The sequence below is a fragment of the Capra hircus genome, unplaced genomic scaffold (assembly GCF_001704415.2).
Source record: "Capra hircus breed San Clemente unplaced genomic scaffold, ASM170441v1, whole genome shotgun sequence".
Taxonomy (NCBI): domain Eukaryota; kingdom Metazoa; phylum Chordata; class Mammalia; order Artiodactyla; family Bovidae; genus Capra; species Capra hircus.
The window spans coordinates 1-15,873 of NW_017211718.1; the positions used below are offsets into that span (position 1 = coordinate 1).

Sequence of the window (15,873 nt, forward strand, 5' to 3'; positions counted from 1 at the left end):
CTTATATCTTTCCATTTCTCCTTGCCTATTGACTTCTCTTCTTTTCACAGCTATTTGGAAGCCTTCCTCAGACAGCCATTTTGCTGTTTTGCATTTCTTTTCCATGGGATGGTCTTGAACCTTGTCTCTTGTACAATGTCATGAACCTCATTCCATAGTTCATCAGACACTCTATGTATCAGATCTAGGCCCTTAAATCTATTTCTCACTTCCACTGTATAATCATAAGGGATTTGATTGAGGTCGTACCTGAATGGTCTAGCGGTTTTCCCTGCTTTCTTCAATTCCAGTCTAAATTTGGTAATAAGGAGTTCATGATCTGAGCCACAGTCAGCTCCTGGACTTGTTTCTGTTGACTGTATAGAGCTTCTCCATCTTTGGCTGCAAAGAGTATAATCAATCTGATTTCTGTGTTGATCATCTGGTGATCATGTGTAGAGTCTTCTCTTGTGTTGTTGGAAGAGGATGTTTGCTATGATCAGTGCATGTTCTTGGCAAAACTCTACTAGTCTTTGCCTTGCTTCATTCTGCATTCCAAGGCCAGTTTGCCTGTTACTCCAGGTGTTTCTTGACTTCCTTCTTCTGCATTCCACTCCCTATAATAAAAAGGACACCGTTTTGGGGTGTTAGTTCTACAAGGTCTTGTAGGTCTTCATATAACCGTTCAGCTTCAGCTTCTTCAGCATTACTGTTGGGGCATAGACTTGGATTATTGTGATATTGAATGGCTCCCCTTAGAGACGAACAGAGATCATTCTGTCGTTTTTGAGATTGCATCCAAGTACTTCATTTCGGATTTTTTTGTTGACCATGATGGCTACTCCATTTCTTCTGAGGGATTCCTGCCCACAGTAGTACGTATAATGGTCATCTGAGTTAAATTCACCCTTTCCAGTCCATTTTAGTTCACTGATTCCTAGAATGTCGACTTTCACTCTTGCCATCTCCTGCTTGACCACTTCCAATTTGCCTGGATTCATGGACGTGACATTCCAGGTTCCTATGCAATATTGCTCTTTACAGCATCGGACCTTGCTTCTATCACCAGTCGCATTCATGCTGGGTATGGTTTTTGCTTTGGCTCCATCCCTTCGTTCTTTCTAGAGTTATTTCTCCACTGACCTCCAGTAGCACATTGAGCACCTACTGACCTGGGGAGCTACCTCTTCAGTATCCTACCATTTTCCATTTCATACTGTTTATGGGTTCTCAAGGCAAGAATACTGAAGTGTTTGCCATTCCTTTTTTCCAGTGGACCACATTTTATCCGAACCTCTCCACAAATGACCCCTCGCCGTGCGAGCCCCACGGGCATGGCTTGGATTCATTGAGTATGAAAAGGCTGTGGTCCTAGTGTGATTAAAATGACTCGTTTTCTGTGAGTGTGGTTTTAGTGTGTCTGCGCTCTGATGCCTTCTTGCAACACCTACCATCTTACTTCGGTTTCTCTTACGTTGGACGTGAGGTATCTCTTCACGGCCGTTCCCAAAAGCACAGCTGCTGCTCCTACCTTGGGTGAGGGGTATCTCCTCCCACTGCCCTTCCTGACTTTCAACGTGGGATGGCTCCACTACCCTCATCCAAAACCAGACATTGTTACATAGGATCAGAGATAGGCTGGACCATTGTACTCCCGACACTGAAATTTCAGACAGCAATCTTTCATTTTTTCAAATTATTTAATGGAAGAATTAATTTACATATTGGGTTAGTTTTTGCCTTACATCAGCAAGAGTAGGTCACCAGTACACATGTGTTCCCACATCCAGAACCTTCCTCCACCTCACTCCCCAGACTATTGCTCTTTGTTGTCCCAGAGCACTGGTTTTGGTGCCCTGCCTCATGCACTGAACTTGCACAGTCATCTGTTTATGGTTGGTAATGTGCATGTTTCAATGCTATTCGCTCAAATCATCCCACCATTGCCCTCTCCACAGTCTGTTCTTTCCATCTCTGTCTCTTTTGCTGCCCTGCATGTTGGATCATCATGACCATCTCTCCAAATTTCATACATATGCATTCCTACACAGGACCTGTATTTCTCTTTTGACTTTACTTCATTCTGTAGAGGAGGCTCCTGTTTCACCCACCTCTCTAGAATTGACTCAAATGCATTCCTTTCCACAGCTGAGTAATAGTCCACCATCTATATATACCACCTTTCTTATCCATTCCCCTGCAGTGGATATCTAGATTGTTCCATGCCCTAGCTATAGTAAATAGTCGTGTGCTGGGAGCCAGCACGGGAGATCCCACCCATGACAAGGTCATGTGGACATGGAACTGTTAAGCAAGGTTTCAGGTCTCGAGGGTCTCCCTAGACCTGCTCGAGCATCTACCGCCAAACCAGAATCTGTCTTTCTTACTATCTTGTGCCTTTCACCAACTCTCCTGACATGCAGGGGCTATCCACAGCCATGTTGCTCTGGAGTAAATCAGCTTAGGGCTCTAGCTAATAAGTCTCCTGGACATGAGCGGAATATTTCAAATCAACCCCCACTGTTAGCATTCTAGCTTGCTTGACAGGTTTATCAGACTCTTGCAGCTACGCATATGATTGTTCACAGCCCTCCAAGTGTGAGATGCACGGAAAGCCTAAAACATAGAGCCTTTCAAAGAATTAAAAGTTATTAGAGTAGTGCTTGGCGTAGGATTTCATTATTGAGCCAAAGCTTGTTGGCTAAGTTCCATATCTCTTATCCATTGGACACCTGAGAGTGCATTACTTAACATAGTTGTAATGTAAGAAGAACAAGTGTAGCCTTGAAATTCACCACATTAGACCTTTGAGCTGGTTGGTTCTTTCTTTCTTGTAAACTCACTGCACCTTTCCCTCCGTGAGAAATGTAACTTGTTTAATATTTTCTGAGGCTGACATAGATTTTAAATATAAAGAAAACACATTTCAAGGGAAAATAAGTTTTCTGGTTGAAGAGCTTTTATCTAAAAGAGGGTCATAAAATGTTCACAGGCCTCCAACGGCTGAAGATAATGTACACAATATTGTTTATCGGAGAGGTATGCAGAAAAAAAAATCGTGGTTTTGATAAAGGCAAAACAGATGTAATGTTTGGGCTGACTCTGCATGACTTTGCATCTTTCATTTCCCTCTCTGTACAACTTAAGGTATAAAAGTCCGTTTTGAAAGTAAAATAATGGGCCTTGCTCACCAAAGAAGCTTGGTCACCCCGTGTTTTTATTTTTTTCTCTTTCTTTCTTTCTCTCTCCCACTCCCTCCCTCTCTTTTTCTGGCTGTTGCCTCGGAACACAGAAGCTCCCTCTTTCCTGGCCCAAGGAATAACAGCCTCTTTCTCTCCTCTATTTCCTTATCTACAACATTCTTTCCTTATCTCTCTCTAAATCATTCGCCATTTCTCCTGAGGGTTTGCCTGGATCCTGCATGTGCTTGACCCCGGCAATCGTGGGATGAATAGTGGCGTACATGTGTCTCTTTCAGTTTTGCTTTCCTTGGGGTGTATGCTTGGGTGATTGCTGGTCATAAGACAGTTCCGTTTCCAGGTTTTTAAGAAATCATATGGTTTATTGTGGCTATACCAGTTTTCATTCCTAGCAACAGTGTAAGTTGGTTACCTTTTCACTCCCTCTCCAGTGCTTTCTTGTTTGAGACTTTTGGGAGGATGGTCCTTGGACCAGTGTGAGATGACATCTCATTGTGGTATTGACTGTCATCACTCTGATAGTGAGTGACGTAGAGCATGTGCCCTGCATTCATTAGCCATCTGTATATGTTCTCTAGAGAAATGTCTATTTAGTTCTTTCACCCACTTTTTGGTCGGGTTGTTTATTTTTCTGGTATTGAGTTGCATGAGCTGCTTGTATATGTGGGAGATTAACTCTTGGGCAGTTGTTTGATTTGTTGTAATTTGCTCCGGTTTTGAAGGCTGTCTTTTCACCTTGCATATACTTTCCTTCACTGTGCAGAAGCTTAGCAATTTAAATTGGTCACTGTTGTTTCCTTCTGTGTTTATTTCCATTACTCTGGGAGGTGGGTCATAGAGGAGAAGGTCTTGCTGTGATTTCTGTCAGAGATTGTTCTGCCTATGTTTTTCTCTAACAACATTATAGTTTCTTGTCTTCCACTTAGGTCTTTAATCCATTTTGCATTTGTTTGTGTGTGTGCCAGCAGCAAACATTTCATTTTTTTAATGTGGTTGACCTGTTTTCCCAGACCCGCTTGTTCAAGAGGTTGTCTTTGCTCCGTTGCATGTTGATGCCTCCTCTGTTAAAGACAAGGAGGCTGTGGGTGTGTGGCTTCATCTCTGGACTCCCTATTTGGTTGCATGGATTTGTATATCCGTCTTTGGCCCAGGACCTTATAATCTTGATGATTAGTTTTGTAGTATAGTCTGAAGTCAGGACGTCTGTTTCTTCCATTTCCATTGTTTCTCAAGAGTTATTTCCTCATTGGAGGTGTTTTGTGTTCCCACACAATTTGTGAAATTATTTGTTCTAGGTCAGTGAAAAACACCGTTTGTGTTTTTGATAGGGATTTCACAGTTGAATATGAGAATATCAATGTGAATGAACGTAGTGATAGATTGCCTCGAGGTGCACACTCATGGTCACTATATTGATTCTTCTGATCCAAGAACGTGGTACACTTCTTCATCTCTTTGTGTAATCTTTGATTTCTTTCACCATGGTTTTATGGTTTTCTGTACCAGGTCCTTGCTTTCTTTAAGTGAACACATTCCTAAATATTTGATTCTCTTCCCTGGATGGTGAATGAGATACTTTCCTCAAGATCTCTTTCTTGCTTTTCATGGCTAGTGTATCAGAATAAAAGGGATTCCTGAGTATTCTTTTTGTATCCTGCAGCTATACTCTATTCATTGATTAGCTCAAGTAATTTTCTGCTGACATCCTTATTGTTCACTGTGTAGAGGGTCATGTCATCTTCTAACACTATTTTTTTTTCTTCCAAACTGTATTCCTTTTATTTCCTTTTGCCCTGATTGCTATGTCTAGGACTAACTTAAAAACTAACTCCAATGTGTTTTTCACCTCAGAAGAGCTTACTGATGAATTACGGAGCACTGAGAAATCTCAGTTCCACCAGATTCCCGCAATAAAATCATTAAGATCTTCAGGAGTTAGGGGTAAATTTTTAGGTGGTGGGAAGCAGAATCTGTTAAGTATTTAGAAATCTATATCATCATCCAATTAGTCTGGAATACTTGTAGTCTTTCCTTTGTTTCCGAAGCTTCTAGAGCCCTAAGAGTAATGCAGGGCTTTCTAACTGAAACCAAGAAACTCAACAAGAGCTTATCAAACTCTTCACAGTGCACATTAGAAAAATTGTGTTAGTGTGCTGTTAAAAGTTGTGAGCTTTATAGCCAAATTAAAGAATGGGAAAGGCACCTTCAAGATGATTGTGCTGAAGACCCTGCTAAAACAGGTGAGGCTACAGGGCAAGGGAACAGGGGAGGCGTGGGAGACCCCTGAATGAAGTGTGGTCCGAGGCAGATGCAGGCTTCAAAGGCACAGCTGAGAAGAGTCCCTTAGGGCCACAGCTGTGATTGTCAGAGCCATGACTTTGGGTGTCTCCCTCAGGCCGGCCTCTGGGGAGGATCAGCACCTGAGGCCTCTAGGTCAGGAATGACGAGAGGCAGTACACCAGAGCAGCCACCAGAGACAGTTATTGTTGTAAATGTGGATGATCCCAGGAAACAGCTGAGAGAGCGAGAGTCCAAGACCCATGCGCGTCAGTCAGAGCCCCTGTAGTTGCTCTCACTAGTGCAATGCCAAGGCACGAGGTGGTCCACCAGCAAAGAGGAACTGGAAGGGGCTGCTCTTCTCATCTGCTCTGAATGCCAGACAAATTCAGACACATGCCTGCCATCTGCTGTGAAGACAGGGAGCAGGTCAGAGACCTAGGGCTTTCTTGCTGAAGACACATACACACACGCATACTTGCACACATACACATGCACACCACCCCCTTGCTTGAAGACACAATGTGCCACAGGGACTGCAAATGGTGACATGATAAGCAGTGACATTACACTACCCAGCACACACAAGCCAGGAGGAGGATAGTAGCGGTCAGAAACAACCCCTGCATGGGGGATGCAGACCACCTCAGATGCAGAACACCACAAGGAACCCATAGTCATGAGTGTGTCTGATGGTATGGCAGGGCCTGAGGTCATGAGTGGTGGCTGGGCAAGTGGAAGTACCAAGCATCCGTGGAAATTCCTATTCCAGTGTGCTTCTTCCACTCAAGACTAGGGCTGTTGCTGTTAGCTCTTCTGGCCCAGCATGTGGCCTGCATGGCTCCTTGACCTCAAGCAGATTATGAACCACGCTCAAGTTTCTGTCATGATCAGCAACCAAGATAAAGACTTTCTTAACTACAAGATCGATTTGAAGGTCAGTGAGGGAGAATGAGGGCATGTGGATATGGGACTTGGTGGGAAGTTGGGGGGGATCATGTTTTCTATGTTCATGTGATGTGAGAACGTGCAGAGGTTTTGTGGAAACTGTTAATGCCTGCCTGGGAGGCAAGCTGAGGCACCTAGAAGCTTGCACCTTTACCCTCATTCCTGTCCTAGAAGGTGCAGGTGCGGAGCTATCCAAGGTCCAACGGCAAGGTGATCTTTTCCTTTGGGGACAACTCCTACTTCTGGAACATGGTGATCATTAAGGAGTATTACCTTGACATCACTGGTAAGACATGGCTTCATGGAGGTGTAGGTGTGTAAGGGGATGGATGATCCACCTGCGGAATTCACCCCTGTGTTCCCTGTCTTTCTGCAGGAAATAGGGCACGTTATTCCACTCCACTCCACTGGTTGTTGGACTTTGAATGAGGAGCACCCAGCTGCAGGCTGGTTATCAGGAGTCTTAAATTTCTCAATGGGTTGTCAGGCCACAACTGCCCAGAATTGAACAGGATTGCTGAGGTGGGGTTGCTTTGGGCCTGCATAGAGTTGATGACTGATGTTGGAGTTCTTGGATGCTCACGAGAGTGTTTGGGCCTGGTCAGCCCTGGGCTGACCTTGCTTGTGTTGCCAGCAGATCATCGGTCAAGACATGTGGGACGATCCTGTGACATATTACCCGAGGAAGGAAGGTTCTGCCATGAGTGGTAACTGACAGAGACACATGTGGGGAGGGTGTCTGGAGGTGGACCCTGAAGGGACAGCTGTGTCGTGGCCAGGACACTGTCCTTTTCCAAATGGGGATGCTCAAGCTCATGTAAGCTGGCTGCAGAGCCAGACTTTGGGTCCTGCATGTAGCACATGATCTGCTGAGACTGGGGGCTTTGGAACTCGGTGTGTCCGCATGAAGCAAGTCTCCCTCAGTGCAATAGTCCTAGGTGATACTACTAGAAACAGGATGAATTAAGGATCTTTGTCAGAATCTTCTTTCCATGTGTCAAGCCATTCCCCAGCCTCCTGTTATTCAATGAGTTTAAGAATGCCTGTGCCTTGCTCTCCCGCCCCTTACCCTGGGAAAGCCTATTATTGAAGGGCGTCCTGTCCAGTGTCCCAGTGCACCTGTGTGCTGACCTTGTGATCTGTGAATTTACACATCCACCAATCGGCGTCTCTCCACAACCACACATGCTGCGCTGGAAGCTGCTTCAGGCTGCCTTCAGAAGTGCTCAGGGAGGAGGTGGACAGGGAGCTCCAAGGGCAGGACATGGTGCCTACTGACGCCGTCTCCAATAGTGCTGGACATGGTGTCTTCAGCTCCTGAAACACCCGTGTTCCCTGTACACGTTTGTGTCTCTGTATCAAGCCTGTAATTGTATACACATGTAGGCTTGTGTCGCCTGTGTTTATGTGTGTATGTGTGTGTGTATGTGTGTCTGGTCCAGGGAATAAGCAGAGATGAAGGCAACAAGAGAGGAGATGCCAAGCAACCAGAAGAGGAGACACAAGGCATCACAAGTCTGAGGGTGGTTGCTCACTGTATCTCCGCAGTGCCCCTGTCCAGGATGGGAATGAGGAAAGGATGGCCAGTAATAACACAAGAACTTGGCTCCAGAAATCTGCAATTAGACAAAATACAGAAACACGCTCACCATTTCTTCCGTGTTGTATTAAGTGTTTGGACCAGGAAGAGTGGGTGCATGGTCTCTGGATTCACCCAGGGCAAGTCAGGTGGTGTGGGGATTTAAAACCACCGCCTGTGGAGCCCACAGTCTGTGTGGACATGAGCCAGCATGTGGAAATGGTGGATGCAGATACAGAGGACCTGGGATGGTTGAGGAGGCTAAGGTCTTGTTTGGAAGGAAGAGACCTGAAGGTAAAGAGACACAGATTGCCTGCTGCCCTGGAGACTTGTTCCACACACATAAAAAGGAGACCCGGGAAGGGCCTGGACCAGTGCTGCCCAGGATCAGCCCATCAGCCAGCACGCTCTCCCCATGAGGGTGGCACACACTGGCACGATGCGACAGGAAATGCAAGACATGCTAAGGTAGGTTGTCCATTCAAAACCACAGGCATCCTAAGAGAGACAAGGTGTGAGCGTGGCATGGCTCCAGGCACTTCCAATCTCCCTGGTAGTGCAGAAAGGCGATGAAAGTGCAGGTGTTGGTGTACGTGTGTGCTCCTCTGCCGGGGTGTGCCTATGAAGGAGGGAACAGGCAGGAAGCAAGGATGGTGGGCTCATTGCATGTCCCAAGGGACCTCAGGAGAGTGGGAGACAGGGAAGCCCCTGGGGGTAGTTCGGGGCCTGCTGGTTTTCAGGGTCTAGGGAAAGTCCTTCTGAAGATACCCCATGGCTCATGCTGGAAGCCCTGATGTAAATTCCTTCTTTCATCTGGGCCTTGCCCATGGCTTTTGGGGCCTGAAGGGCAAAGGTTTTGTGTCTGCACTTGAGAGAGGATTCTAACAGTCTTGCTGCAGCAGGCTGTCTGATGTTTTGGTAGGGGATTTGCACCATTTGAAACTCAGAGGGGAAGCTGCGTCCTCGGTGACCGTCTTCGATATCCCTGTACCCAACTGAGGACTGGCTTCCTAGGCACATGGGCTCTGTAGGTAAGCAGGGATGCCTGACTGTAAGGAGTCCTACTTGGGCCTAATGAGACCCTCTGAAAGAGACTATTTGCATTTAGCAAATCAGTGAGGGCGGGTGGAATCAAGCCCCCTTGTTGTTTTTGAGATAGAAAACTGCTATCTGCCCAAGGGAGGCTTGAGCTGTGGGCCCAGTAAGGGCAGGTTTCCCAGGTCATCATCTGTGTGCGGATTCCGTGGGTCAGGGTAGTCATAAACAGAAGGGACAAAGGGCAGGTTTCCCAGGTCATCATCTGTTTGGGGATTCCGTGGGTCAGGGTAGTCATAAACAGAAGGGACTACGTGTGGAAATACCAGCTTATCTTTATGGCCTCAGGTTGCACGGCTTGTATCCGAAGTGGCCCTTGATCTATGTGCACCTTCCTCACTACATTGTTATGTATTTATTTATTTTTAAAGCTTTATAACTTTTTATTGAAATGCACATATAGAAAAATACAAAAATCAGGAGTTGCAGTTCAATGGATACTCAGAAACTAAGCACATCCACGTAATTAGCTTCCAAATCAAGAAACAGAACATCACTGGCAACCCTGAAAACTCTCTTGTGTCTCTCCCAATCACCGCACTCCAGAGATAACTAGGATATCTGACTTTCAACACATAGATTAGTTTTGTCTCTTTTGGACCTTTACATGAACGGAATCATACAGTATGCGTCTCTGTGTTTAGCTTACATTACTTAACATTATACTTAATGAGACATATCTATGTTTTCCATGCAGCGATAGCTTGTTCGTTCTTGGGCTACAGTTCAAAATCTTTCTTCAGTGTAAATCTTGGCAAATTCATCTTTAAGAAGTAGATTAGAGATGCCTAACTGGAGTTTTTATCATGTTCAATTTTCAGTTGACTTTCCATGTTTCAGTGAAGACAGTTTCTGCCTCTTTTTTTGGACCACTATTTCACAAGTCCTGACATGTAGAAAATGTTCCTGACAGTCTGAATGTTCCTTCCCAAGAATGCTTTTTATATTATCTAAATGCTCTCCCTGGGACCATTATATTTTTCCAATGATACAAGACAATTATTGTTCCCTCTTAGTTATCTTTTTGGCACTAGTGCCTTTCTTCTTGCTTTCGTAGAACAACGTCTAAATGTCTTTCTACCTTCTGCAATCATTTTGAAGTTTAGGGTCCAAACCCATCTGCAAAATTCCAAGGACCATGTCCAGACAATGGACACACACTGGGTTGCAAACACTCTTCATCTAAAGGAAGAATTTTTTTTTTAATTTTTATATTTTTTATTTATTTTACTTTACAATATTGTATTGGTTTTTCCAAACATAAACACGAATCCTCACAGCACTGGATCACACACAGGCCCATCACAGTCCCTGGGGGCCGATGGAGGCTCGGGCATCTCTTTGGCCTTTTCCTGCTAAAGGGAGATAGCACTTGTAAGCACAGGTAGACAGGTGCACATCGAAAGCTACACAGAAAGAACAGGGGGCCTCACTCAGAATGTTGTGGGCCCTAAGGGGTGGTAGGCTAGCAAAAGGGACACGAATTTGACCAGGAATGACCTAGATAGGTGCACACCAAGAAGACAGTTCTCCACGTCAGCTGAGCCCAGACATCCTTGTTTTCTGGTCCCCTGAAGGGTTGCACAGACAATGGATCACAATAGCCTGACTGGTAAGGGAAGCTGTCCAAGGTGATGGGAGAATGCAGAACGCAGGTGCCTGTCACTCAGCTGTCCAGGGTGAGCGTTTCCAACCTGCCCCATTCTCTGCAGATCGGTCCCTGTCAGGAGCAAATGCCAACATTTTGCAGCCTTTGAGGCTAAATCACAGAGTTAGAAGTGCAACCGGACATGATCGATGAGTATGTGAAAGAAAATAACCAGGACAAAGAAACTCGGGTGGTTACCAAAACTCATGTTTCTGGAGAAGAAAGCTTGTACTTCTGCATATCTGCAAGTTTCCTGTCAGGGATATTAGTGTGGACACACGCATGTGTGTACATATGTGAGCCAAAGTCGCCTGACAGTAGACTTGTGAATATGAAGAGTTGGAAATGACTGAGCCAGGTGATGGAAGTTGGAGAGTGAAAACATGAAAGCCATAGGGAACGGTACATACTCAGGCCATGAGAAGCGCTGGAGCCAGGGTACCAATGCCTGTTATCTCACTGAGTGAGCAGTTTCTAAGTGGAATCACAGTGATGCACCCAGGAAGCCTGGCAGAAAGGAGAGGCAGGAAGAAATTGACTGGGGGCCACCAGTGAGAGTGCAGAGGATCCAAGACACAGAACAGGCTGCAATCCCAGACACAGAAGCCATGGTGGGTGACCCCACAGCCCCTTGGACATGCAGCTACAAAGGCCTTTCCATCCATCTCAAACACTGGGCATTCTTTCCCTGACCATACCACGAGCATGAGCAACACTTGCCATTTATGTGAGGTTTCAGAAATGGACAAGCACGGCAGCATAGGCACTTGCTACCTGCATAGTCTTCCAGTCTGAAACATCACTCTTTGTACTCTTTGCAGAAAGCATATATAGGGGGGCAGGACTATAGGATGGATGGCTTAGATTGCTCCTGTTGCTGCTCCCAGCCCCACAGGATTGGGTAACTGGGCAGGCTGGTACGTGTTCTCAGATGGAGAGCAGAACCATTTGAAAGGGCCTCGATAGGGTAAATGGGCAGACATACATGTCTCCCGCACCAGTGAGTCACAGAGCTTAACAGGGAGTTGTCCTTAGCGACTCACTGGCAGGAATTTGAACAAGGTTCAGGGTGCTTCCTCATGCCAGCAGAGCATGCCCAATTTTTCCCTCTGTGAAAAGTGTGGCCAAGCCACCTCAGGCCTGTGCAGGTTCATGTCTGTCCAGTGAGGGAGGGAGGATTACCCAACCCCTTCTGCGGTTCAGCAGTGACTGCCCACTGTTGGCTTTCAAGATTGAGAAAGCGCTCTCCAAACCTGTGGACTAAAAATATCTGATCTCCCGTTGGTGCAACTCACTCAGGAGGAGAAGGGCTTGCCTTCACTCCAAGGATAAGCTTCTCCTATAAGCGCTGGTGTCCATAGAGTGGCAAACAGCAACAGCACCCTTAAAGAGAAGGAGACACACAGACAGCAGCCCTGGTACACACAAGGAAGGATTGCTCCAAACAGTGCTATGCCAAAGCAGAGACAAAGAGACAGAGAGCTTTATGCCCTAAGGTCCTGGTGTCCCTGAACAAGAGATCAACGTGGCAAACGGTGGGCTTTTTCCCTCCTCCCCTAGCATCCGGCCAGCAACAGTCTGCCTGTCCCATGGAGAAAAGTATCCAGCCACTTGGCACCCCTGTGTATCCTTTGGATACTCAGGGAGAGCTCCCAGTTATTGAAGGTCCTGTGGGACACAGGAGTGTGCTGTTTGGATTGTGGATCAGCAATCCGTGGTTGGAATTTCCAGAACCAGACCAATGACAGCGCCTGAGGTAGCGGCAGATGCAAAACCTGCTAGCTCTCTGGAGCAGAGTCTGGCCACGCAGTGGAGCAGATCCCAGGAACCATGGAAGATGCCTTCCGGTCTAGGGGCGTGTCCATCGTGTGCTGTCCACCGCCCTCTCGGCCATTGATCTAGATCTGGGTCAGCTGCCTGTGTGTGGCTCACAGCCTAGAGCCCGCCTGTATGGCTGATGGCCCAGGGCCCGTTCATCCTGTCCTGGACTGCCACCATCCATTTCTATAGTTCAGCCGACCCCTCACACACACGAGCCATAGCCTCTGAACCATGCCCCACACTCCCCACAGCAAAAACGCTAGTGGGCCCCACAGGATTACTGCACCCTGGGCCACCATTGCTCACCACTTGCTGTGATGCTATTATGTCCTGTCCCTTGGCATCTGACCCAGGCTGGGGTCATGGCCAGAGCCAAAGGGAGCGTGAGAGGCAGTCAGAGGAATGAGGGAGAGTCCTGGGACCCCAGACCTGCTTAGTTGTTAGCCTGGGTCCTCAGGGAGATGGGGCCCCATGGCCTGTCCTGATGATGCTGCGCTTGGCTGGGACGTTGCAGCCACCAGTGGTCACACCAGGTGAAGATGCCACCCTCTTCAGAGTGGAGGCAGGAGAGGACGGGGAGGCCCAGGTGGACGGAGTCGTGGCAGGGATCAGACGGGGTTTCTATCTGCTTGCAGAGGACATCATTGACGATGTGGAGGTTGTGCCAGATGAGGAGCAGCAACAGGGTTCCTCGTTGGAGTTGCAGTAGACGGTGGAGGAGCAGTGCCAGGAAAGCCCTGGAGGCCCGAGTGAGCTTCCGGCACTAGATGTGCTGCAGGCACTGGCGACCCTGCAAGGGGATCTGAGCTCTGAGCCTGAGAAAACCTGCAGGGCCTACGTTTGGTTCACGTGCAAGAGCCATGAGAGGAGGAAGCGTGACTTGGCTCTGAAGAGTGCCATCGTCCAGGGCATCCCTGGCTTCTGGGCCAACGTGGTATCCTTTCTGCTACTCCCTGTGGTCCACTGGTCAGGAGGAGGGGGAGGTGCAGAGGCAGGAGCAGGAGGAGGGGTGGAGGCAAGGGCGCAAGATGGGTGCTGGTGGACCCTGAAGGAAGTGTGGTACTGGGCAGTTGGCAGGCTCCAAAGGCACAGCTGAGTAGGGTCTGGGCAGGGCCACACCTGTACGTGTCGCAGCCATGACTTTGTGTGTCTACTTCAGGCCTGATCTGAGGAGGAACAGCCTCTAAGTCAGAAAGGACAGAGACAGTACACCAGGGCAGCCTTTGCTGACAGTTATTGTTGTAAAGATGAATGATTCCAAAGATAACTGAGATCTGGGAGTCGCACACACACACACGCACGCACACACACACACACACATAACAAACCCACACAACGTATGTAGACATACACTAGCCAACACCAACTCCTTTGCTTTCAGACAGGGTTTGTCACAATGACTGTAAGTCCTACCATGTAAGCGGTGACATGGTCTGGGAAATAATAGCTATCAGAAACAGCCCCTGCTTGGGGAATGGAGACCACCTCAGATGCACAACACCACCAGGAACACAGAGCCATGAGCTTTTCTGATGGTATGGCAGGGGCCTGAGCTCATCAGTAGTGGCTGGGTAAGCAGAAGTGCCCAGCACCCTTGAAGATGCCTGTTCCCATGTCGTTCTTCCACCCCAGAGTAGGGCTGATGCTTCTGGCTCTTCTTGGCCCAGCATGTGGCATAAATGGCTCCTTGACCTCAGGAAGATTATGAACCACCCTCAAGCTTCTGTCATGATCAGCGACCAAGATAAAGACTTTCTCAGCTACATGAGGACAGGTGGGTATGGGACTTAGTGTGGTGTGGGAGGATCATGTTATTCATCTTCCTATACTGTGAGAGTTTGGAGAGGCTTTGTGGAAGCTGTTAATGCCTGCCTGGGAGGCAAGCTGAGGACCCTAGAAGCTTGCACCTTTTCCCTCCTCCCTATCCTAGCAGGTACAGGTGTGAGTCATCCACGGTCATGCAGCCAGCTGAACTTTTCCTTTCAGGACCACCCCTATTTGTTGAAAAGAGTGATCTTTAAGGAGTATTACCTTGACATCACTGGTAAAACGTGAGTCCTGGAATGATGATTGTGGGTGTGCAGGGGTGTGGATGATCCACCTATGGGATCCACACCCGTCTCCCCTCTCTTCCTGTAGGGAATGGGGACATCATTCCACTCCAGCCCATTGGTTCTGGGACATTGAACAGGGAGCATCAACTGCAGGCTGGACACCAGGAGCCTTAACTTTCTCAACTGGTTGTCAGGCCGCAACTGCCCACAATCAAACAGGATTGCTGAGGTGGTATTGTTTTGGTCCTTCATACAGTTGATGATCGTTGTTGGAGCTCTTGGCTGCTCGTGTGAGGGTTCGGATCCTGGTCAGCCCAGGGCTGAGCTTGCTCAGCAGCAAAGTGTTGCCAGCAGATTATCAGCAAAGATGAGTGGGACGATCCCCTGAAGGCTTACCCCAGGAGAGAAGATTCTTCCATGACAGAAACACGTGTGGTGAAGGGCTCTGGAGGTGGGCCATGAAGGGACAGCCCTGTACTAGCCCGGACACTGTCCTTTCCCAAATTGGGATGCTCAGTCTCACGGAAGCTGGCTGCGGAGTCTCAATTTGGGCCATGCATGTAGCAAGTGGCCTGCTGAGACTGGGGGCTTGGGGATTCAGTGTGTCCGAGAGTGAAGCAAGTCCCCTCAAATCAGTTGTGGTGCAGAGTGAGAGTCCTAGGTGATACTACTAGAGGAAAAGATAACCAACCCATGGCTCATGCTGAAAATCCTGACGTGAATTCCTTCTTTCCTCTGGGGTCATGTCCCAGCCTGTGGGTCTAGATGGGCAAAGGAGCATGGCTGCACCTGAGGGAGGATTCTGGCAGTCTTCCTGGAGCAGATTCTCTGATTTTGTCTAGCGGATCTGCCCCAGGTGACACTCAGATGGACCCTGCCTTCCCAGTGACTGTTCTAGATGTCTTTGGGCCCAACCAAGGACAGGCTTCACTGGCACTTCAGCTGTGTGGGCAAGCAGGTATAGCTGATTGTATGAAGACCTACCTGGCCCCAATGAGAGCAACTGAAAGGGAGTCTTGGCATTTAGTAAGTCAGTGAAGCATGGGTGGTTCAAACACTCTTGGTGCTGTCACAGAGTTAGAAGTGCAACCTGACATGATTGATGTGCAAGCGAAAAAAAAAAATAGCCAGGACAAAGAAAGTTGGGTGCTTACAAAAAGTCATGTACCTGGAGAAGAAGGCTTGTACTTCTGCATATGTGCAAGTTTCCTCTCAGGGACGTTAGTGTGTTCACACATGTGCGTGCAGATGCGCCTGCCAGTACGTTTATGA

At 47.7% G+C, this 15,873-nt stretch overlaps 1 pseudogene; it reads left to right on the forward strand.

The window, feature by feature from the left end:
- Positions 1–12,872: 12,872 nt before the first annotated feature.
- LOC108635182 lies at positions 12,873–15,052 on the forward strand (annotated as a pseudogene).
- The last annotated feature ends 821 nt before the right edge of the window (positions 15,053–15,873 follow it).